This window comes from Stegostoma tigrinum, chromosome 2, assembly GCF_030684315.1.
Source record: "Stegostoma tigrinum isolate sSteTig4 chromosome 2, sSteTig4.hap1, whole genome shotgun sequence".
Lineage (NCBI taxonomy): Eukaryota > Metazoa > Chordata > Chondrichthyes > Orectolobiformes > Stegostomatidae > Stegostoma > Stegostoma tigrinum.
This window is the reverse complement of record NC_081355.1, coordinates 40,761,099-40,786,483: the sequence shown is the minus strand read 5'-3', so window position 1 is coordinate 40,786,483 and position 25,385 is coordinate 40,761,099. Positions and strand designations below refer to the sequence as shown.

At 39.2% G+C, this 25,385-nt stretch overlaps 1 long non-coding RNA gene across 1 annotated transcript in view; it reads right to left on the bottom strand.

The window, feature by feature from the left end:
- Window positions 1-23,450, bottom strand: part of LOC125447538 (uncharacterized) — a 56,915-nt gene extending 33,465 nt beyond the window's left edge. Inside the window, exon 1 of the long non-coding RNA XR_007246565.2 lies at window positions 23,363-23,450. This is a non-coding gene — a long non-coding RNA (uncharacterized LOC125447538). The remainder of the gene's footprint in view (window positions 1-23,362) is intronic.
- Between the last annotated feature and the right edge of the window lie 1,935 nt (window positions 23,451-25,385).

Below are 25,385 nucleotides of genomic sequence, written 5' to 3'. Positions count from 1 at the left end.
ATTTAATTGATATCATGCAATAAACTACAAGTTGTTAAGTCTTCTTTCTGGTAAGACTCACAAGTTCTTCTCCAACCGTAAACCAAATACACTTTAGACCCAGTCAAGGAAGGAGGAATGGTAGAGGTACCCTTCCACCCACAAATATTATAATAAAGTCAACGAACAAAGTGGAGTAAAAGTAATAGAGCTACAGTTTAGCCGTGATCTAACTGGAAGAGATTCACAGGGATGAATCGCCTTCTCCTGTTCCCATATTCTTATGTTAGTATTCATAAAATATGTAATGATGGACACAGTTTTTTTTTGAATAGCGCTCATTTTGATATTTCCATAAAAGACCTCAAGCTTTAACTGTCTGTGCAGAGTTTGCACATTCTCCCCATGTCTGCGTGGGCTTCCTTCGGGTGCTCCGGTTTCCTCCCACAGTCCAAAGATGTGCAGGCTAGGTGGACCGGCCATGCTAAATTGCCTATCGTGTTCAGGGGTGTGTGGGTTATAGGGGGTGGGTCTGGGTTGGATGGTCCAAGAGGCGGTGTGGACTTGTTGAGTCAAAGGGCCTGTTTCCACACTGTAGGGCATCTACTCTTATTGTTATCAGAAACCATTATGGTGCTCCTACAGTAATTGTTGCAAATTTACGCACAGAAGAAAAAACCCTGGATGAATCATTATTATATCTTACTTATTTAAAACTTTTTTAGGAAATATACTGAATTTATTTTACAGTAAAAAAATGAAAACCGCAATGGAAATTTAGAACAATCCACATGGAATTAATCACAGTAAGTACTTTATTCTGAGTAAATGTTAGGGAATTTTTGGACTGTTTAGGTATTCATATTGATTAATTAACAGAAAAAGAAGAAATGCAAAACACAAAAGTTATTTTTTCTTGGACATCAATGAATTGTTGTTTTTTCTATAAACCCTGAGCAAAGGATATATTGTTTTCAATCTATAGCCTATTAACCTTGCATAAACTCTTATCAACAGTGTTGCAGGAATGTTACTTAATTTCCTGTCACTCTAATCAAACGGCTGGCATTTTCTCTATCGTAAGCTCTGTTTAGTTCTTTGGCTGCTGTTATTCCGGAGCTTGGAAAAATATTTTCTTAACAAAACAATCACAATCAACTAAACAATAGTGTTTAGTTGTGCAAAACATGCAAGGTTATTGTCAAAGAATAAGGAATGTTACAATGTGTGAAATACTTTCCAGTAAATTCAAGTCAGCTTCATGCATAATGGAAACAAACAATTAGCATGGAAGGGAAAAAACCCACTTAATTTAGATTGATAACAATTAAACTACAAGGTGTTTATGAAGCTCTTGGTTGATTTGTACTTTTGTGACATGCAAAATGACTACATTGCTGTGTGATGATTCAGATGTATCCTGTTTATGTCCATATCATAAGTAGCAACTATGGAATACACTTTCCAAAACCCAGTGACTGGGGTCTGTGTGCACTTGATGAATTTGTGGAAAAAGTTTGGGCCCTGACCAACCGTTGACAAAGAATTTTGACTAGTGCACTATATGGAATCATGAATTACTGTAAAAGCTTGGCATTAGTTGCTGGAATCTCTTCAAAATACTTAACTGACAATTAATTTGGTTCATTTGGGGATATTTTAAACTATGCTTATTAACCCATAATACAAAATGCATTGGAATGCTTTAAGTTAAACATAATTGAATCTGGAATAATCAAATATGATAATCATTCTATTTGGCTGCTTTTTTCTGTATGGTATACTTTACTGAAAGCATTTTTGCTTTGAGCTCATTATGACATAGTCATCAGAATGTGCCATCTTTTATTCATAATATTTGAAAATGAACTTATCATCCCGCTGTCCAGCACACATGCCTTAATGTCAAACTTTTCAATGTAATTTCAACCTTTACTCTATTACTTTGTCAAGACTAAGGCATATGCATACAATGTTAATATTCTTAAACATGAATCAGTTGGGGAGATTCTCTTTCCACAGGTGAACTGAATACCTCAGTACAGGATTTCTACTGAAATGCAAGCCTGTAAAGGAATCCACCTGACGTTCTCTCCAGTAAAAGGCAATATCAGGTAGCTTCTTCATATTCACAAGTTTGACATTCTCACTTCTGCTGATTCAAATCAAGTTAGTAATTTTTCTTAAAGATGCAGAACTAATCTACTAAAGACAAATTAAAATTGTGGTAAATTCTGGAAATTCAGATCCAACTAATCTTTTCCCTGGAATATTTTTCCATGTGCCTTCATTTCTCAGCTCTCCACTACAATTTTGAACATGCCTGCAAAAGTCATGGGGTAATGTCACAAAACATGCTTGCTTTTCAGATGGAGGCCACTTTTCATGTCATTTTTGCAATCACTCTGCTGAATATCCTTTATTAGAAGAGTACTTATTTTGTGTTTATATCACACATGCTGATTTTGGTGTTATTCCAGCAAACCTTTATCATAAACAGTACATTTGAATTTCCCAGTGTCCTAGGCACTGTCCATTCCTGAAAATTATATTCCTACATCCTATTTCACATTCACAGCATAGAATCTCCACAGTGTGGGAGCAGGCCATTTGGACCTTCATGTCACTGCACCCCTCCAAAGAGCATTCTAACCAGACCCACCTTCCTACTCTATCCCTGTAACACTGCATTTCCCATGTCCAGTTGACCTAACCCGTATGTTTTTCCCCAACTGTGGGAGAAAGCCAGAGCACCCAGAGGAAGCCCAGCAGACACATGGAGAATGTGCAAGCTCCATACAGTTACCTGAGCATAGAATTGAACCCAAGTCTATGGCACTGTGAGGCAGCAGTGTTAACCACTGAGCCACTGTACTGCCTTAATGGAAGGATGGAATTTAGAGTTAATGTACAAATCATGTAAGTTGACGTTATATGAACATGATCATTTATAGGGAAGAAATATTGGAAGTGACTGCAGACTATAGCCTTGCCTCTAGGTCAGTCACCACCAGTATGATAAATTTTGTAGTAAAATGTATGACAATAAATCAAATAAAGGATATCTTCATTGTTCCAATCTTAAATCTAAAGTGAAACTTTCTTCAAATGTATGAGATACATTCAAGATTGAGAATGTTAATTCAAATTGGTGATCTCTTTTGAAACGGTGACAGAATCTGCCACATGAACAAAAGTAGACTACTCAGCATTTAAGGCCTGTTCTATCATTCCATCAGATCATGACTGATCTGTGCCTCAATATTTTTGTTTGATCAGTATCTCTTGATACCTTTAACACATATTCATCACCTGCACTCTTCATAGTACTATCCAAATAACACCCAAAGTTTTTTGGGGAGATAAGAAATGAGGGAAAAACAGGGACATAGATTGTGCTTTCTAAGAAACCTTTCCATAAGTGAACATGTTTTTCCTTTCAGTGAACAAAACTCATTTTCTGAATAAAATTGGGTTTATGAACTAATGAAGTGGTCAGCAACATCACCCAATTCGACAATTGAAAGCAATTACATTCCCTATTGTACGTATTTCAAGATTGCATGGGCTGCCATATTTGACAACATCACCAACTTGAATTTTTAATGACAGTAATGAAGCAAAACATGCCAAGGTGCTTTAGGCAAAATTTGACACTGAGTTATTTAGACATCAGGAGTAATGTGTACAACTTGGCATCAAACCTTAGGAAAGTTAGAAGGGCAGTACAGAAAGTGCAGAACATATTTACAAGCATGTTTGCAGACATGAGAAACATCAGTTACGAAGGTGGGTTGGAGAAACTTTTCTTGGAGAGAAGACTAAGAAGAGATTTGATAGAAATTTTCATAATTATGAGGAGCCTAACCAAAGCAGATCGAAAGAAACTGTTACTTCTCATAGAAGAATCAAGGGCAAGAGTGCACAGATATAAGGTAACTTGCAAAAGAAGCAAATGTGACATGAGAAAACTCTTTTTCACGCAAAGAATAGCCAGGGTCTGGAACACAGCGCCTGGAAGTGTGGAGGAGACAAGTTTAGTAAAGGTATTTAACAGGGCATTAAAAATGATGATTTAAATAAAAACAATATTCATAGTTATGGAGAAAAGGCAAGAGAATGGCACTATGTCAAAATGCTCATTCAAAGAACCAATGCAGACAAGATCGGACAAAAGGCCTCTCTCTGCACAGCAGAAGTTCTGTGATAAAGAGATATTAGGTCAGGTGACCAAAAATAAATGATCTAAACAGTGTCTTTTCAAATGGGGGATAAAAGGAGAGTTAGACAAGCAACAAAGCAAATTCCAGAGCTTGAAGCCAAGACAGTTGAAATGGTGGATGGATAAAAATAATCAAGGATGTCTAAGGGGGCGGAATTGGTTGATTAAATGATCCCAGGATTGTTGGATTGGAGAAAATTACAGTGGTGGTGTTGATGGGGATAGGGGGTGATAATGGCAAGAACATAGAAAGATATGAAAACATTATTGTGAAGCTGTTGCTAGATTAAGATCATAAGACCATAAGACATAGGAGTGGAAGTAAGGCCATTCGGCCCATCAAGTCCACTCCGCCATTTAAATCATGGCTGATGGGCATTTCAACACCACATCCCTGCACTCTCCCCGTAGCCCTTGATTCCTTCTGAGATCAAGAATTTGTCAATCTCTGCCTTGAAGGCATCCAACGTCTCGGCCTCCACTGCATTCTGCGATTAAGACTCAAAGTAGCTCAGGCAGAACCAGGATGATGGGTGAATAAGACTTGGTGCAAGTTATAACGAGGGCATTGGAGTTCTAAATAAGTTCAGTTTAATTGAATATGAAAAATGGAGATGCCTAGAAGACATTGAACTGATTAAACCTAGGTGGGAAGGCTAAATTGAATTGTACTGTCCCTGTTCTTTAGGCAATCTATGTCTTTCTATTGGTTTAAAATGCTATCATGATATGCATGCCGACTTTGAACATAAAATCCACCAGATGCTGTAGTGGTTGTAGACATGCACAAATTCAGTAGCATGCAAATCAGGCATATTTGTATCAGTCATGGAGATGTTCAAATGATCATTTGAGGAAGAAAAGGTAGATCCTTGGGGGACACTGGGAGTAACGTTATTGATGTGGAAGAAGTTATTGCAGATGATGCTCTGACTACACTGCCTGACTGTCAACGATCTAAGCTGACAGGCAACAGCAATATCACTAGCAGAGACTGAGCAATAGGAGGACAAATGTTGTCATTCTGAGAGAAACAGCAAGTTCTTCATCAACTGAGGTCTCAACAATATAATTGGATACAGAATATATTGGTTCATTGCAGAGTGAGTCAAAGCCTGTTCACTATCTACAAGTCACAAGTCAGAATTGTGATGGAATATTTCCCATTTGCCTGATTGCACGCAGCTCCATCAATAGTCAGAAGTGCGAATGTTCATTGTTGATTGCACAGTATGTAGTTTCATTCACAACTCCTAAGACCATTCTCTAAACAGTAATACAGCTCTTAGACTTTCATTTATAAATGAAAAACACATAACTTCCACGTAATTACTATCTCAAACAAGAGAAAATCTAACCATTTTCTTCTTAGTAATGTGTTGGAGGGAATTCTGAGAGACAGGATCTACATGCATTTGGAAAGGCAAGAACTGATAGGGTTAGTCAGCATGGCTTTGTATGTGGGAAATCATGTCTCACAAACTTGAGTGTTTTGAGGATATGACCAAGAAGATAGATGAGGACAGAGTGGTAGATATTGTTTACATGGACTTTAGGAAGGTCTTCAACTGAGTAGATCACATGGGATCCAGGAAGATCTAGCCGATTAGATACAAAATTTGCTTGTTGGTAAGAGACAGAGGATGATGATAAAGTGCTGTTGTTCAGACTGGACCAACAGTGTGCCAAAAAGATTCTCTGTTGTTTGTCATTTATAAGAACAATTTTGATGAGAATATAGGAGGCATGGTTTGTATAGTTACTGGTGACACCAAAATTGGAGGGATAATGGACAGTGAAGAAGGTTATCCAAAAGTACAACAGGATCTTCGTCAACTGAGCCAGTGAGCCAAGAAATGGCAGATGAAGTTTAATATAGACAAATGCAAGGTGTTGCATTTTGGTAACATAAACCTGAGCTGGTTACATAGTTAATGGTAATGCCTTTGAGAATGTTGTTGAACAAAGAGACCCAGGGGTTCAGGTACATGATTCCTTGAAAGTGGTGTCACAGCTAGACAGGTTAGTGAGGAAGGCATTTAGCACGCTTGCCTTCATTGGTCAAAGCACTGAGTTCGGATTTGGGATGTCATGTTACAGTTGTGTAAGATATTGGTAAGGCAACATTTGGAGTACTGCATACAATTCTGGTTGCCCTGCTATAGGAAGGATGTTATTAAACTGGAAAGGGTACAAAAAAAGATTTACAAGGATGTTATTGAGACTGGAGAGTCTAACTTATAAGAAGAGGCCAGATAGGCTGGGGCTTTGATCTCCTGGAGAGTAGGAGGCTGAGGGGTGACATTGTAGATATTTATAAAATCATGAGGGGCATAGGTAAGGTGAATAGCCATTTTTTTTGCCTAGGATGGGGGATACCAACATCATCAAAGACCAATCACTTTCCAGTAATAGAACATAGAACATCCAACTTCTTGCTTGCCAGTGCCATCCTGCTTCCCTGAAACTTTATTTCGGACCACCCTACTCTCAACCTTTTCTATAGTCGAACTACAATTTTGGTGCCCATCCCCCTGCTGAATTAATTTGAACCCACCCGAATAGCCTTAGCAAATTTCCCCCACAGGATAGCTGTACCCCTCTGGTTCAGATGAAGACCATCTTGCTTGTAGAGGTCCCACCTACCCCAGAAAGAGCCCCAATTATCCAAGAATCCAAAACCCTCCCACCTGCACCATCCCTGTAGCCACGTGTTCAACTCCTCTCTCTCCCTATTCCTCGCCTCACTAGCACGTGACACAGGCAACAAACCAGAGACAACAACTCTGTTCGTCCTAGCTCTCAGCTTCCATTTTAGCTCCCTGAATTTCTGCCTTAAATCCCTGTCTCTCTTCCTACCTATGTCGTTGGTGCCAATGTTGACCACGACTTGGGGCTGCTCCCCCTCCTCCTTAAGGATCCCAAAAACACGATCAGAGCCATCACGCACCCTGGCACCTGGGAGGCAACACACCAACCGTGAGTCTCTCTCATCCCCACAGAACCTCCTATCTGTCTCCCTAACTATGGAGTCCCCAATGACTAATGCTCTGCTCCTCTTCCCCCTTCCCTCCTGAGCAGCAGGGACAGACTCTGTGCAAGAGACTTGTGCCCCACTGCTTTCCCCTGGTAATTCCACCCCCCCACCCCCAACAGTATCCAAAACGGTATACTTATTGTTGAGGGGAATGGCCACATGATCTCCTGCACCCTTTTTTTTGTCAGACAGAAGATACAGAAGCGGGAACACATGCACCAATAGGTTCAGGAACTGTTTCTTCCCAGCCATTTTTAGAAGATGAATGGACTTTCTAGCCTCAAATATGCTGATCTTGCTAACATTGATCACGACTTGCGCATGCCCTGTGCAATTTAATCTGTTTGCCTCGAAGTCTTTTTGATCTGTACATCCTTGCTTACAATGACCTGCCTGTACCATTTGTAAACAAAATTTTTCATTGTACTTCGCTATATGTGACAACAAATCAATCAGTCCAGACCTAGAGGACATATGTTTAGGATGAGAATGGAAAGATTTAAACGGGGCTTGAGGGGCAACATTTTCACAAAGAGGATGGCGCATAAATGAAACCAGCTGTCAGATGAAGTGATAAGAGTGAGTACAATTACAATATTTAAAAGACACTTGGACGGGTACACAAATAGGAAAAGTTTAGAGGGATATGGGCTAAATACAAGCAAATGGGACTAATTCAGTTTAGGAAACCTGATAGACGTTAAAGGGCCTGTTTCCATGCCGTATGATTCTATGACTGTATTACCTTGCTGGACACCCACCATCAACATATGGGGCGTTTTCACTGACTAGAGACTTATTTGGACCATTCACATACATAATGATTATAAGTAGGCCAGAAGGTGAGTTGTTTGCCACTTTACACCTCAATGTTTATGACCACCACCTACAAAGCACAGGTTAGGAGTATAATGCAATATTCTCCTTTTTCCTGGGTACTTCCAGCTCCAGAAACATTCAAAAATCTTAACGTCATCCAGGAAAAGAATCAGCCTGCTTCTTTGGCACCCTTTCATCACTCTAAACATTCATTTCCTCCACCATTGGCATAACCAGTCACTGTTTTGAGCAGGGCACACGAGGGCAAAATGACTGAAAGTTCTTTTGCCTGGAAGTTCAAAACCTATGACTGCTGCCTAAAAGGACAAGGGCAGAAACATGGGAACACAACAATTTAAACATTTCCTTCCAAGTCATACTCATTCTGATATCATGCTATATCATCATCCCTAAGTCCTGGAATTCCCCACGTGAAATCAACTGCACCACATCAACAGTAATGAATCAAGAATGCAATACTACCAACGCCACCTCATAGTGTTGTAGAATAAATGATGGGTCTCACAGTGATACCCACATCCCACAAAAAAGTCAGAAAAGAAAAATCCATCACTTAACTCATTAACTATGTCTTTTTTATCTGAAATCATGTTTAGTGAATGTTTTTGTTGTGAATTTCCCATCCTCCATAAGCCTATGCTCACCCAAAAAGACTGCTGGCTGTATATCTTGCACTAAATAACATCTATCATCACGAACCCGCTTCTCTGACATATCACAGCTATTGGGCCTCAACGCCTCAAATTTCAAATTTGGTTTCTTATACTCAGAGTTCTTCATGACTTTCTGCACTGTCTCAGTCTGCTCCACCACTTGTACAACCCTTTCCCTAAATGCTTAATTGCTCTTGTTTCAGTGTCTTTTTACTTTTATGCTTTTGTCCTATTATAGAAAGCTGTGCCTCTCATCTTCATTTCTCCTTTCAGTGTCTTTATTAAAGCCCACCTAAGTTGGTAAAACTCAAATTTCGGCTGGTATTTGTTTTCCTTACGCCTCATAGCAGTGCCATAGTACACCAAATACAATTATTGTTGTTTCTGTTGACAGCCAGCTCTGATCTGCCACAATAATCATTGCATTAATATGCCTGGTCCAGCTGTTCCCACCCAATCTCCAAAATGTCACTGATAGGTTTTGGCAATGATAATGTCATAGCAATTCTGAGATAGCTTCTCAAGCATTTACTTGCTTTAGGGATGAGTATTGCCATGTATTTAGGGGTCGTGTTAATGGTATTGCCACCTAAAAATCATGTCTGACATTGTCAAATTCCACCTGATGGTGGGCATTGGCTTATTCATTACTCAAGGATTATGAATATTGTAATTGACTTTGTAGAAAGAAATTTCATTCAGGATAGGCAGTGTCCTAAGGAACCACCTTTGGGATGTGACTTTATCACAGAGCCATTGAAGAATACAACACAGAATTCATCTCACCTCCTTTCTGTGAGAGCTCTTTGGTACAGCTATCCAATTAGTTCCACTTGCTGCTCCTTCTCCATAACTTTGTTACGTAATTCTGTGATTATTGGCCTCTAACCAACAAAACCATCTTCTATCATGTCAATGATCAAGCAGAGACAAGCACTCAGTTCACTAAACACATCAGCAATGCAGTTTTTGCATTTCTCTTCTGCTACTTAACATTGCATCACATGGGAAAATCCAGTCAGAAAATTAAAGTTGCAATCTAAACATTTAAACAATTGGCCACTCCGTTGGGTTTTACTTTGCAATGGGGCCCACAGTGGGTGCATTCCAGACTACTGTGAACAAATATAGAACTGCTTTATTCAAAGTGATTCTGCACTCAGTGGTCCTTAAATAATGATTTGGAAATATGTGCTGGTTGAAAAACAACAATGCCTTTAAATTGTTGAAGTTTGTGAATATTCATACAGCAGTTTTGAGGAAATATTTGAGATCACCAAGATAATACAGCATTGTGAGTTAATAGACATCGCAGCAGGGGGTAAATACTTTGCCTCCGTGCACCTCACTGGACACACAGAAGCATAACCAGGGAAATTTGGGCATGGGTGTTATGAGGAAATCTAAAGAATATTGTGTGGAAATCTAATAGTGGTCTTATATTAAAGACTTTAGGACTGAATCTGGCATTTTTTGACTAAGTGTTAGTTAAATTGAGGGTCACCATGTCTCAGGCAACAGGCAAGGTTGAGAATGTGGGACATTCATGGTGAATTCAGGCAGTGCAGGAATTAAACTCATGTTGCTAGCATCACTCAGCATTGCAATTCAGCCATCTGAGCGTCGAGACATAGCATTCGAAGGGTTGTCTGACAAAACATCCCAGGCCAACAAGCCCTTCAGTCAACCAAGCTTCTTTCACACAAGCTGCAGAACCTGAGACATAGTAAGACATAATCAAAATGTTGGCAGAGTAGGGTGCTCTGGTCAGAACTCCTCTGCTTGCCAGTCCCTTTACCTCTTTCTTTCTCTCCTTGGTCTTGTGGTTTTCCCTTTCTACTACCCCCAACCTCCAATCTCCCTCGAGTGTGGAGTTGTGGAGGGAGCAGGCTGAGTATTGCGGTGGACTGGAGCGAGTGGGTTGAGTCCTGCAGTGGATTTCAGTGAGTGGGTCAAGTCCCACGATGGGGCAGAGTAAGTGGGCCATGTTCCGCGGTGGACCGGAGCAGGCACTGTTCACAGGCCCCATAGCGGAACCAGCACGGGCAGCGTGGCCATGTGTTCTGAGGCCTGCAGGTATACGCTGAGAGCCTCAGAACACCACAAGCAGTGAGCCCTGGAGTAGTACGTGGGCTGCAAGCCTGAAGCAGTGCAGGAAGTAGCCCCACAGCAGCATGCGGGAAGCAGACCCAGAACAATATGCAGGCAGTGAGTCCTGGATGGAGACAGATGTGAGGGGATATTCCTTACCTTAGAACTTCTTAGAACTGTAATGTCAATCCCTTAATATTTTGCTATTTTTACTTTATTTTCAACTCTGTAATTAAGCAAATACTATATTCTATAAAATTGTACCCAGGTACATGTACCTAAGATGTCGCCATAAGAAGGCAGAAATTGTAATCATTTTGCATTATACTCCTACAGTGGAGCACATGTGACAACAAAACAACCTTGTATATTGTTTTGTATTGGATGGAAAGGAAGAATGCTTTTGAGGGCACTTTGGTGACGCAGATGGCTGGGCACTGTGTATGAAGCATCATATTTGTATAGATTTGAATGGTTTTGCACTGCATTTGTTTCAGTCTTGACATAGCACAGAATGTTACTGTGAGAGCATGATTTTTAACTTCAAGTCCATGCAAATGTATTATGGATTGATGTTTGTGGTGAGGGCGTGCAGCAGTGTGTGGAAGGAAGATTAATAATGGCAAATATAGCGTAATGGGTTGTGCTGAGATCATTGTCCTGCATGGTTAAACATCCTTATTCTAACCCTGTCCTTAAAAATGGTAGTATGAATGAAGTAGTCAGTAATAACTGGGGTCAGGAGTTGTGCAACATGCAGGGACTCCATGCATTAGAGTCATAAGGGATTAGGTACCCAGGCAGATCTGTGTCCTGTACAGTGAATATGTCTGCATGTAATGTTGTTTCTCTCTAAAGGGCCTCACACCAAGGTCTCACGGCCCCTCCCTCACAGCTGAGACATATAGCCTACCTACTCCTTCTGTCGTTACTGCCATTTTCCAGTCTTCATGTAAGATGCTGGTGTAATAGGTCTTCTTGAGCCCGGGCCTCATCTGCTCAGGCCTCTTTTATTTTTGTTTCTTTTCCTTTCTCTCTTTGCTATTTTTTTCTTTTAGTTTACTTATCTCTTGCCAAGTAGCTCCCTCGCAATAATGGCATCAAAGGTGACAAGTGGGCCCAGCGCAGTCTCATGGTGGTTGGTAGGCAGCCCAATGCAGATTTGTGGCGGAGGAAGTGAATTTGGTTTCCCAGCAGCTTCTGCATTGACGAGGTGGTCCAAGTGCCGATTCAAGTGTGGCGAAGGTGAGTTTGCGTTCCCGGTGGCGTCTGCATCCAATGCCAGGATCTATCTGGATCTGGGGCCATATCATTTTTAAGCCTGCTAAAACTTCCAAAACTCCTCACTAACGATGCTCAACTTGCTAAAGAAGGTGTCAGTCCCCCTCTCTGAATTTTGTATTCCTTCAGTTGTCCTTCTGTTGAATGAAGACAGATGTGAAGTACTCATTAAACGCTCTAAAAATGTCCTCTGCTCTATACACAGATTGTTCCTTGCTCTCTAAAGGGACCTACTATTTCCCTAGTTATTGTTTTCCCTGAATGTACATTTAGAATATCTTGGGATTCTCTCACTTTACTGTCCAATATTCATTCATGCCCAAGCTTTGCTCTCCTAATTGTTTTCTTAAGCTACTCCTATACTTTCTATGCTCTGCTAGGGCCTCTGTTGATTTATTCCCTTCGCAATTCACAAAAGCCTTTGTTTTCATTCTCACCCAGTCCTGAATATTCTGAGACATTCAAGGTTTTTGAGCTTGTTGCTCTTGCGCTTCACCCTTAAGGGATCATGTTGGGACTTCACTCTCCTTTTTGAATGACCTGACTGCTCTTTTCTAGATGTTCTCACATGGAGTAGTTATCAGATCTTGCCTTATTTTGTTAAAATCAGCCTTCCACTAATACAAAAGCTCTTTTTGCAGATCTTTTTCCTTTTCCATATCAAGCTTAAACTGTGATTGCTTTTAATAAATTAATCACCCAATGCAACCTCAAGCATTTGTCTGGCTTCATTCTCAAGAATTTGATCCAGCATTGCATTGTCCCTTGTTGGACCTTGTACGTGGTGACTTAAAAAGTACTCCTGAATACATTTCAAGAAACTCAACCCCTCTAAATGCTTTACGCTATGACTGTCCCAATTAATGCTGGGGCTGTTGAAGTCCGCTATTCTAATTACCCTTTCATTATAACATAACATCAGTGATTTGTTTATATATCTATTCCTCCATTGTACCCTCACTGTTTGGCAGCCTATAAAACAGGCAGTCCCTGGATTGCGAACAGGTTCTGTTCTGGAGTCCACTCACAAGTCAATCTGTATATAAGTCAGAACACAATGCAGGACAATGGAAAGAAGAATAGGAATCATAGGAAATTAATCATAGGAAATCATTAATCATATGAAATATTTGTACATCTGGTCTTTAAAATTACACCCCATATGGGATTGCATTTGTAAGTATGAATGTTTGTAAGTCAGGTGTTAATAAATCGGGGACCCCTGTACAATCCCAGCATTGTGATTGTCCCCTTTGTATTCCGAAGGACCACTCACAAACCTTCATTTGAAGACCATTCCAAGACATTGTCCCTCATTACAGCAGCAACTGAACCTTAATTAATAACGCAGTAGCACCTCCTCTTTATACCATCCCCGACCTCAATTGAAGATTCTATAACCTGGAACGCTGAGTGCCAGGCCCGCCTAAGTATATCTCTGTCTTGGCAAAAATATCACAGTTCCAGTTCATCCATGCTCTTAAATTATCTGAGTTCCGGTAATATTCCTATTATTAAATCAAAAGCTACCCAAGTTTGCATTATTCCCTAAAATCTCAACATAATTAATCTCTCTCTGTCTTAGCCCCTTTACAATGTTATGAAGTGTCCTTAATTTACCAACACACTGTGCCCTACCCCTGCTGTTGTGCTTTAAATTCTGCTGAGACCCCAACAACAATTGCTGCCAAAATACTAAAAATCCTGGTTCTGTGAGAGTTTGACCCTACCTATTCAGGCTGCTTCTATTGTTCCAACGTTTTAAAAAACTCCTAGGCCTCAACCTGTTTCCCCTAGTCGTTTTGATGGACGGCCATCGGGGTACCTCTGCCTTAAAATCTTTCTTCAATAAGAAAAGGCCAGGACAACGTAACCTTCCTAAAGTCACAGCATCATCACAAACTAACTTTTAAGTGCAGATAGCCGCAATTGATGTCTACTGAATGCTATTTAATTCCAAATATGTCAAGAACATAGAACATAGAACAATATAGGCCTTTCAGCCCACGATGTTGTGCTGATCTATTATCCTACTAAGATCAAACTACCCTGCATTCCCTACCTTACACTATCATTCATGTGCCTATCCAAGAGTCACTGAAATGTCTCTAATGTATCTGACTCCATTACCACTGCCGGCAGGGCATTCCACGTGCCCACTACTCTCTGTGTAAAGAACCTACCTCTGACATCTCCCCTGTACCTTCTTCCAATCACTTTAAAATTATGCTCCCTTGTAATAGTCATTTCCACCCTCGGAAAAAGTCTCTGGGTATCCACTCTATCTATGCCTCTCAACAACTTTACACCTCTACCAAATCACTTCTCATCTCTTTTTGTTCCAGTGAAAACAGCGCTAGCTCCCTCAACCTTTCCTGCCCTCCAGTCCAGGCAGCATCCTGGTAAATCTCCTCTGCACCCTCTCTTAAAGTTTCCACATCTTTCCTATAATGAGGCAGCCAGAAGTGAACATAATATTCCAAGTGTGGTCGCCGCAGGCAAACTTTTCTGGTATGGTTTGAACCAAATTTAAAAACAGTTTGTCATTTTCTCCTACTTACGTACCGTTTATCATTTTCTAAAGGCTGAGAAATTGGACTTCAATATAAACCAACAACTGATGACTACAAATCAGCAGCTTGACTTACACTGTGCTTGATTTTCTTTTCTATTTACTTGAATTAAAATTGGTATTAACATTCAATTATCCATCATATTCTAAAATAATAAATCATTTGTTTAATAAACTGATTTTACAATCTCATTTTTAAAAGTGCTGCTGCTTAGCAATTCTGTGTTCCAATTTCATCTTAAGCTATAAAACATAGAAGCATCAAGCCTACACCACGATTCAATGAGATTATCACTGATATGATAATAGTCAACTCTACTTTCCTGCCTTTTCCCCATAACCCTTGAATCCCTTACTGAGTAAAAATCTGTCTGTCTCAGCCTGGAATATACATACTGACCTAATCTCCTTCGAACTCTGTAGTAACAAATTCCACAGACTGACCACTGTAGAAATGGCCTTTCACAGGCAATAAATTTCAGGAGATGGCAAGGTTCAGCCATGTGGTAATTTATTCAAGCATTTGCTGGTATAATGTAGGAGAAGCCAAAGACCACCCCAAATCTGGCCTCAGAGTAGGGGCTTAATTGTCCCCTTAACTTTTCTTCCAATCTGAGCCAAAGATTAATGACGCTCCGACTCTAATACAAAATACAATTGTCTTTTATACATTTTCTCGTTGTTTTAACATAGCAGGACGTATTTTCTCTTTGCACTATTGGTTAATTAGTACTACGTTATCCAACTATGATTAGGTTTTTAGTACATCACTCTATATTAGTGATTGCTTGTTGCTGTGACCTGATTGGGCCATTTTAGGATGTGAGAAGTTGAAATTTTCATGGTTACTAGTGACCCTTTTCTCTCAACTATGATGTCCGTATCTGCTTATTCTTCTGCTGCTGTCCCTGTTAAGAGATAGGGAAGCCCCCTGACATTACATGTAATTATTTTTTAAACTTTCTTTCTAATTTTTTTTTTGTGAATCTTATATGTATGCGTATGTGTGTGGTTGTGCATGCATGTGAGCGTCAAATCTATAATTTATTTGGAAACTATGCTTTTGATTACCTTGAAGAATCTTAATTAAAACCTAACATATTGAATCGAAAAAAAACTTAAGAGAAGTAACTAATTGGTGTTAAATATTCTTGTCTTAGGATTGCAGTTTCATGTTGCACATCTACTATCGCAGACAGACAGCTATTGTTTTCATGTGCTGAGAACACAAGTCTTTTCCACACTCTCTAATTTCTGGTAAACATGTACTGCAAAGTTTGTTGGGGTTTTTACTGGCCAGTGAATGATGTTATGTCATGGTCAGCCCTAAAAACTACCCTTTGAGAGAAGAAATTGCCCCCTACAATTCTATCTTAAATAGGTGACCCTTTGGTCTGAGATTATGCCCTCTGGCCCTAAATTTTCCCACAGAGGAAACAATTGTTCCTGAGAACCTGTTAAGGCTCCTGAAAAAGACCTTTCAATATGATCAAATCTCATTCTTTTAAACTCCAATGAGTATATGCCCAAGGTGGTCTAATTAGTGTGGAGCTGGATGAACACAGCAGGCCAAGCAGCATCTCAAGGGCACAAAAGCTGACATTTTGGGCCTAGACCCTTCATCAGAGGGGATGTAGGGTCTAGGCCTGAAACATCAGCTTTTGTGCTCCTGAGATGCTGCTTGGCCTGCTGTGTTCATCCAGCTCCACACTTTGTTATCTTGGAGTCTCCAGCATCTGCAGTTCCCATTATCAGTGGTCTAATTAGTGCCTTGCATAGTTCTGGCAAAAAAACTTGTCTATTTTTGTATTCCATTCCCCTTGAAATAAAGACTGAGAATCTAACTACCTTCCCCATTACCAGTTAAAGTAATATGCTAGCTTTTTGTGATTGAGGACCCTTAAACCGTGCTGTACTAAGGCTTCTTGCAATCATTCTCCATTTAAATGATATTCAGCTTATCTTTTCTTCCTGCTAAAGTGCACAGCCCTACATCTCCCCACAAAGCACACGTTTTCCCACACTGTTTTCCATCTACCACCTCTTTGCCCACCCTCACAGACTTCCAAATCCGACAGCAGTCTCCCTGACTGAACAGAACCTGTCCTTTCACCCATCTTTGTGTCTTTTGCAAACATAGCAACAATGCACTCAGTTCCTTCATCCAGATTGTTAATGTATAACATGAATAGTTGTGGTTACAATGTTGACCTCTGAGGAACTCCACTAGTCACTGGCTGCTATCCTGAAATAAGACCCATTCATCCCCACTCTCTACCTTCTTCCAGTCAGCCCATCCTCTATCCATGCCAGTATTTTGCTGCTTACACCATGGCTCTTACATTATTTAGTAGCCTCCCATATGATACCTTGTCAAGGCCCTTCTGGAAACCCAAATAGAAAATGCCTGCTGGCTCTTCTTTATTTAACTTGCTCATTACCTCATCAAAGAATTTTAACAAGTTTGTCAGGCATGACCACTCCTTGATGAAGCCATGCTGGCTCAGCTTATTTTACCATGTGCGGGCCTTTAGCCCCATTAATCTTAAGTACTTTTCCCCTTGCAACCGTTAGTGTATTTATGCCCTTCACCTCTTTTGCCTTAATTATTTTAGTATTTTTAGAATGTCCGTAGTGTCTTCTATCATGAAAACTGATGCAAAGTGTTCACTCAATTCCGCTGCGATTTCCTGGTTTGCCATTATTTATTTCCCCTGCCTCAACCTCCCAGGGGTGCATCTTCACATTAGTTTGTATTTTTCTTTTAATATATTTGAATATGTTCTTACTGTCACTTTTATATTACTTGCTAGTTCACTTTCAAAGTTTATTTTCTCCCTCTCTGTCAGTTTTAAAAACTTTACCAATCTTCAAAGTTACCGTTAGTCTTTTCCATATTGTACATTTTTTCTTTCAATTTGATATTATCCTTATCTTTTCAAGAGAAAGTAGAGTTAAAGGTTTTGGGTCAATTGACCCTTTCTTAGAACAGACCCTTCTTCACTTGACCTGAAATGGTAACTCTGATTTCTCTCCTCAGATGTGGCCAGACCTGTTTTGCTTTTCCAGCAATTTCTGTTTTTGTTTCTGATTTCCAGCATCCACAGTTCTTTTGGTTTTTAACAATCCTTATCTTATTTGGTTAACTCCCTTTGTACAATCCTTATTCTTCACTGGACTACATCTTCATTGCAAGTTATTAAATATCTTCTTAAATGTTTGCCATTGTTCATTAACCATCTTTTCTGCTAAACTCTTAATAATCCACTCCAGCCAGCTTTGCACTTAATCATCTTTAATCACCCTTAAAGTTTTTAAGTTGTTTATGGCTTATTTTTTGCATTGTTAAACTGAATGCTAAATTTTACCATGTTATGGTCACTGTTTCCTTGGGCATATTTTGCCCTAGATTTATTAAGCAATCTCTGAGTTCATTTACTAAACCTGCCTTACCTTATATGACTCAAACATCTATCTAAAATTGCCTTAATCTGAACTGCTGTTTTAATAACCAAATATTTCCCCTCCTAGTTAGACCTTTTATTGTTGTCAGTTCTTTTAAGGTGTTGATCTATTGATTTATTTCATTACTCATAATCAGTAGTGGCAATACTACCTTAGCACCTTTAAAGAGGGTGCTTTGTTTTCCACAGACCTGTGTTATAACTTAAAGACACTACAATAATGACATATAACCGTGATAAAGGTTAGGCAAGAAAGTTACAGTTGCCAAGTAACACAGTCTTATCATGATTCATTAACTCAAGTTACTGTAGTTGGCCCTGCTTTTTAAATCAACAGTCCAGTGTCTAAGCATTCCAAAAGCATTTCAAAAACATTTCAACTAAAGTTCAGAGCTTGCTTGCTAATGCTAACAGACAATAGATAGCAAGAAGTAAGGAATGTTTTGTTTTTGCATAGTTGCAATTTTCCTTATATTATGGACCAGACCAAACCCCTCAAATTATATTAAGAAGATAACCTATACCCTAACTTTTTCTTTTAAAGGTAAGTGTAGGGTGTTACATTCCAGATGCAATTCAATTGGTTAAACACTCAACTCTAAGCATAACACACTTTATTTTTAGATTGCAGTTAAAATAGAGACAATGTAAAAATAAAAGTATTAGTTTATCTGTAACTCTATCCAAATGCTAATGAAATAACATACATTAACCACTACTAGTTAATTGTTCCAATATAGTAATATCCCTTAAACACTCCCTTAGTAAAGGTAAATTCATTAAAATAGATATAGTCTCACATGCAATTCTAGAAGCAGGAAGAGAACCCTAGCTTCTAGATGTAATAGAGAGAGGAATAAGAACATCCATATCCAGCTTCAAAATCCCGACAACTCATGAAAGCTAAAACTGAAAAACTAGTTCCGTGGAAGCTGGGCCTCACCCATTCAGGCTGTTTCTACTGTTCTAACTTTACAAACAAAAAAGCAAGGTGTTTATTTTATTGAATTTGAGCAGACTGCTCTCACCTTTGTCTCACTTTTTCTTCATTAAAAAAAGGACAAAATATACCTCTTAAAATGATAATATCATCACACTTACTTGAGCTTGGACATGTCACACATCTCATTCAGGGCCTGTTCCATTTATGCTGGGAAGAATTGCCCTGTTTCTGTATAATTATTTTGTAAATGTGAATTTCTTGTATGCTTCAGAGGCTATTATAAATACGTGATTTTATATATTTGGAGTTCTATAATATTCTATAATATCATGGTGGAAGCAATTTTATCCCCCTAAAGAAAGTGTTCGGCAAAGCCCAGTAGACAACTGACTAAAAGGTTATTTTAAAATCAATAAATGAGAATAGATCTTTTTCTTCAAAGATCCAGACCAGCATATTCCAGCTGAACCTCACATCATTAGCACCTGGTATTAGCAGCTATTTTGTTACCATCCCAACATGAAGCATTTCTAACTGCAAAAATACATAGAAATCTATTGTGGCTTTATTCCTTCTCAGGTTACTTAGTTTGGCCAGAAGATATTGTTCACAACAAGATACATTAGAACCCAAGTGCAAGACTGTGGCCTGAGATCTGCTGGTCTTTTGCTGTAAATCCATTAGGAAACAGATAGTATCTGTCAAAAAGTGGAAGTTCTGATTAGTTGCTATCACTTATTCAATTTCAGAATTGTTTGATAGCAAACAGAACATGCCCAACCCTCCCGCTCATCCCTGCCTCCTTGACCTTACACAACCTCTCCATCTTCTCTCCCACCGATCTACACCATCCATTCCATTGTCCAATCCCCACCACTCCCTATCTGCACTGACTTCCCTCCCCATTTCTGAAGAGGGGTCCTGACATGAAACAACAATTTTCCTGCTCTTCTGATGCTGCCTGGCCTGTTGTGTTCCTCCATCTCCATACTGTTGTCTCTGACTCCAGCATCTGCAGTTCTTGCTATCTCATTTAAAAATAAAGCTTTTCTGCTCTGATTTCCAACTGATGTGTGGAGTGGGGTAGGGGGAGAGGCAAACTGGAACAGAATATGAGTAGGAGACCTGGGCCCCTGCACTCTCAATGGTGAGTGGATACAAGGTGGAGGCAAACAACTATCTTTGTGCTCCTGCATTCCTGCCTCATGCTACCCAGGTACTTTTTATCTGACCCCATGAGCTTTGTTGATGTCAGTATGGAGAGCTCAGACAACTGAATGACATGTATTTTTTGCAAAAAACACTACCCAAATCGATTATTGATTTGATTGGTAGTTTACATATTGTTGTATAGAAAATATTTGTCTAAGAAATGGCAGTTATCACACTTGAATTTAGTTAAATGTGTTTTGCATGTTCAAAGCAATAGAGATGCAACCTGAAAATACCTTTTGATAATTTGTTTTTATTTGCTGAAGTAAAATAATATGTGGGAAGGTTTTCTGCTTGGGCACTTGAGTGAATACTGGGACAGCAAATTGCAATATTCTGCACACAAGCCCAATAAAGTGTAGATTAGATGGGCTTCAGGTTGGTATGACAGGTCGGCACAACATCAAAGGTGGAAGGGCCTGTACTGTGCTGTAATGTTCTATGTTCTAAAGAAAATTTTTCTGCTATTTAGGAAATAAATTGGGTGACATATTATCTGTTTATAATGGCACTATGGGGCTTCCTAATGCAAGAAAATGAACTGAAATGTACATGCATTTGTAAAAGGATTTGTGGAGGTGTGCCTAATGCCCACAAGACAGACACAGAGTAGTCAGGCTATGACGTCATTCAGCGTGTAACACTGACATGATGCCGGTACTAGCATGTTATAAATACCAGTCTGAAGACAGCATCCTGTCTCAAATTCAGATAGCTAACCACAATGTCACAATGCACATAGAGTCCAGCCACCCTCCTACCTCTTCCACTCATGTAAAAACAAGAGAAGTTCATAAGCTACTTAAGGTCGATCACCAAAATAGTATTTCAGCACCACCTTAACTGATTGCTATAGCCTGTTGAAGCATTAAACAAGTTAATTGGAGTACCAAAATCCTCTACAATTTCCTCACTAACCATAAGAAATAATCCACCAACCAATCCAGTAGGGCATCTGCGAGAAGTGGAGCATCAATAGCATTGTTTGTGGCATTTTACCTTGGCAACTCATTAAGCACTGATGTATCATTGGAGTGTGGAACACCTGAGTGGAAATTTATGGGGTGTGAGCAATAAGGGCTATGGTGGGATTTGTGGCAGAATCACATAAGAAGTCCGACAAGTTCTATGTCGATGTTGGGAGCATTTTGTGCCATCTTTTAAACTTCTCATTTGGTTATGGCCTTCGCCAATTAAGAGAGATTATAGTTTGTTAAATACCTTGTCAATACCCAGACTCATCTCATTATTACTCAATTTCCGAGCTTACCAAATGAACTGAACAAGCTAGACATCAAGAATAGTCAACATGGAAATCAGAATGGGTACTGAACAACTTCAGCTCACGACTTGCTCTGAAGGAACTTCATGTTACTTAGGACTAAAAAGAGAAAACTAGCATTCATAAGAAAAAATGACGGAATGGCACACATTAACATAAATAAATTTGATTTGAGAGACATTATGGAGGTATGGCTAGGAATGGATCCTGAACATTTTTGGGTATATGACATTCAAGAAGGATAGGAAGCTAGATAAAGGTTGAAGTGTAGCACTGTAGATCGAGGAGAGTAGTTGTTCAGCAGTTAAAGACAGTGTTGGATCTGGAGATTATGATGTATAATCAGTTTTGATAGAGATAAGGAATAGTAGGGGTAAGAAGTCAGACGTAGCAGTAGTCTTCATGCTCCTAACAATTACCACATTGTCTGATGAGGTATACAAAATGAGCTATTGAGTGTTTGTGATAAAGGGATGACAATAATCATGAGTGATTTTAGTTTCTATATAAACTGAAAACCTCAGGTTGTCAATAATAGTTTGCTTGAGGAGTTCATTGTATACTTTTGAGATAGCTTCTTAGAAGAGACATTCTGGAGCTACACTGAAAACACGTTATATTAGATTTATTATTCTATAATAAGGCAGGAATAATTAGTAACATCAGAGGAAAGGCCCCTCTAGGTAGTAGTGATCACCATATGATTAAATTTTAATCCAGTTTGAAATGTAGAAGACTTAAATTTTAAACTTAAATAAGGGCAACAATGTTGGCACGAAAGCTAAAGTAAACTGGGGATACTAGATTAAGAGATAGATCAATGTAGAAAGAGTTGCAGACACTTAACATCAAACATAAGGAAAATGTATGTAACTGCACAGAGAATATAATAAATAGCAGAAGACGGCTAAAATGTTAATCAAGAGAAAGAAATTAGAGTCTGAGAGGGAGCCAAAAAGGTCTCTAAAAATAGGTAATAGCTAGAGTTCTGTGGATAGCTAAAATTGAAAAGAATAAATAAGACCAGCGTTGGCCCTTTAGATAGAGAGAATTATTTGATTTGATTTGATTTATTATTGTCACTTGTACCCAGGAACAATGAAAAATTTTGTTTTGCATGCAGTACAGGCAGATAACACCATACGAAGTGCATCGGGTAATAGAACAGAATGAAGAATACAATGTTAAACCTGCAGAGAACTTGCACATGGCATGAGAGCAACATTAAATTTAAAATTTGACAGGTCTACTCAAGGAAGAATCTGTACTTGAATATATATGTACGTGAATACAAATGTTTCTATCTTCTGCTCAGCAGAAGAGGATGGAAGAGAGTATAACTGGGGTGGGTGATTATGTTGGCTGCTTTCGTGAAGCAGCAAGAAGTATAGATGAAGTTAATTGATGGAAGGCTGCTTTGCTTGCTGGACTAGGTTGTGTTCATGACCTCTTTATGCTCTCAACCATCTCCGCTTCAGCACCATTGATGCAGGCAGGGGCATGCTGTCTACTCTGCTTCCAGAAGTTAATAACCAGGCCCTTCATTTTGTTGACATTGATGGAAAGATTGTTGGCTTTACACCATGCCGCTAACTCAATCCCTTTCCTATATTCTGTCTTGTCATTTGTCCACCCTATAATGGTGTTGTCAGCAAACATATAAATGAGGACATAATTGTAAATAGAGAAAATGTGGCTTCTGTTTTCACTATAAAAGGATATTTTAAAAATTCAGTAATAGCTGTAAATTAGGAGGTGCAAGTGAGAAAGATGCTCTTGAACTTACAATCTTTAGGGAAGTAGTGCTGAGAAAACCAATGGAGTTGCAGATTGACAAGTCCCGGAGTCCTGCCAGACTTCATTGTAGGGTCTAGGATGAGATAGAACAGTGTTAACCTTTCAACAGTCACTAGATACTATTAGATTCCATCAGACTGGAAAGCAGCAAATATAACCTTCCTATCCAAGAAGGGAGGGAGGCAGAAAACTAGAGAATATCGGCCAGTCTGTCTTGAGAAACAAACTAGAATCAATCACTACAGAGTTTATGGCTAGAAATTAAGAAAAAATCAAGTTAATTTGGAAAATTTAACATGGTTTAGTAAAAGGGAAATCATGTTTAATCAATTCAGACATTTTTTAAGGAGTGTACCTTGTGGATAAGGAGAAGCTCATTGACATACTGTACATGGGTTTTCAGAATGCATTTGACAAGTTGCCATGTAAAAGTGAATTGGCACAAAGGTAATATTTTGGGTAACATACTAACAGAATATTTTCTGGCCATCACAAAGCAGGAATTATGTATAAATGGGTCTTATTTCTGATCGGCAAGATGTGATAAGTGGAGGGCATTTCTTTTACTCATTTTCAGGATGTGGGTGCCCCTGGCTGGCCAGCATTTCTTGCCCATCCCTAGTTGCCCTTGAGAAGGTGGTGATGACCTGCCTTCTTGAACTGCTGCAGTCCACCTGCTGTAGGATGACCCACAATGCCATTAGGGAGAGAATTCCAGGATTTTGACTCAGCAACAATGAAGGAATGGCAATATATTTCCAAGTCAGGATGGTGAATGGCTTGGAGGGGAACTTGGATGTGGTGGTGTTCCCACATGTCTGTTGCCCTTGCCCTTGTCCTAGATGGAAATGGTTGTGTGTTTGGAGTGTACTGCCTGAGAATCTTTGGTGGATTTTAGTGCTGCAGGGATCTGTGTGAAAAGGTCTTGGATTTTTAAAATTTATATAAATGACATAGATGAGAGAGCAAAGAGTAGCTATTTTTACAGATAACACAAAGATAGTTATGTTGTGAAGAGGACATGAAGTTGCTGATTAATACAGACAGTTTGAGTAAGGAGGTAAATATGGCAGATGGAGTATATTGTGGGAAAATGTAAAATTGTTCACTTTTTTAGGAATTAAAAAGAAGAGTATTACCTAAAAGAATAAATGAAGACTTGAAGACTTCCAAATCACAGACAGATCTAGGTATACTAGTTTTAAAAAATCCCAAGGAATTGTGGATGCTAGAAATCAAAAACAAGAACAAAAAATCGCCAGGAAAACTCAGCAGATCTGGCAACATCCATGGACAGAAAGCAAAATTAATATTTCCAGTCTGTCCAGTTCTGAAAAAGGGTCACTGGACCCGAAACATTAACTTTGCTTTCTCTCCTCAGATATGCCAGACCTGCTGAGTTTTCTCAGCAATTTTTGTTTCTGTTATATGTTGTAGTATATGCATCACACAAAGTCAGTGCAACACATATTAAGAATTTAAATAAGATATTATGCAATATTTGAATATTTCAAATATGCATAACAATGGGGAGACCACATCTTGAATAATGATGGCAGTTTTAGTCTCTTCACTCAAGATGTAAATGCATTGGAGACAACTCAGAGGAAGTTTACTAGGTTGGTACCTAGAATGAGCGGGTTGTCTTATGAGGCAAAGTTAGAGAACCGGTTTGTTTCTACTGAAGTTTGAAAGAATAAGGGGTGACTTATCTGAAATATATAAGATCCTGAACTGTCTTGATAAGGTGGATGTGGAAATAATATTTCCTCTTATGAGTCAGCCATATATTGGAGGGTACTGTTTTGAAATTAGGGGTCACCCAACTGGGTAAGGATGAGAAGGAATGTTTTTCTCAGCTTATTGTATGACTTTGTAATACACTGCCTGAAAACTTGCAGGATCATTGACTATATTTAAGATGGTAGCCTAGAGAAGTTTTATTAGATAACAGATTCGAAAGTTATCACGAGTAGATGGGCATGTGTAACATGGTGGCTCGGTGGGTAGCA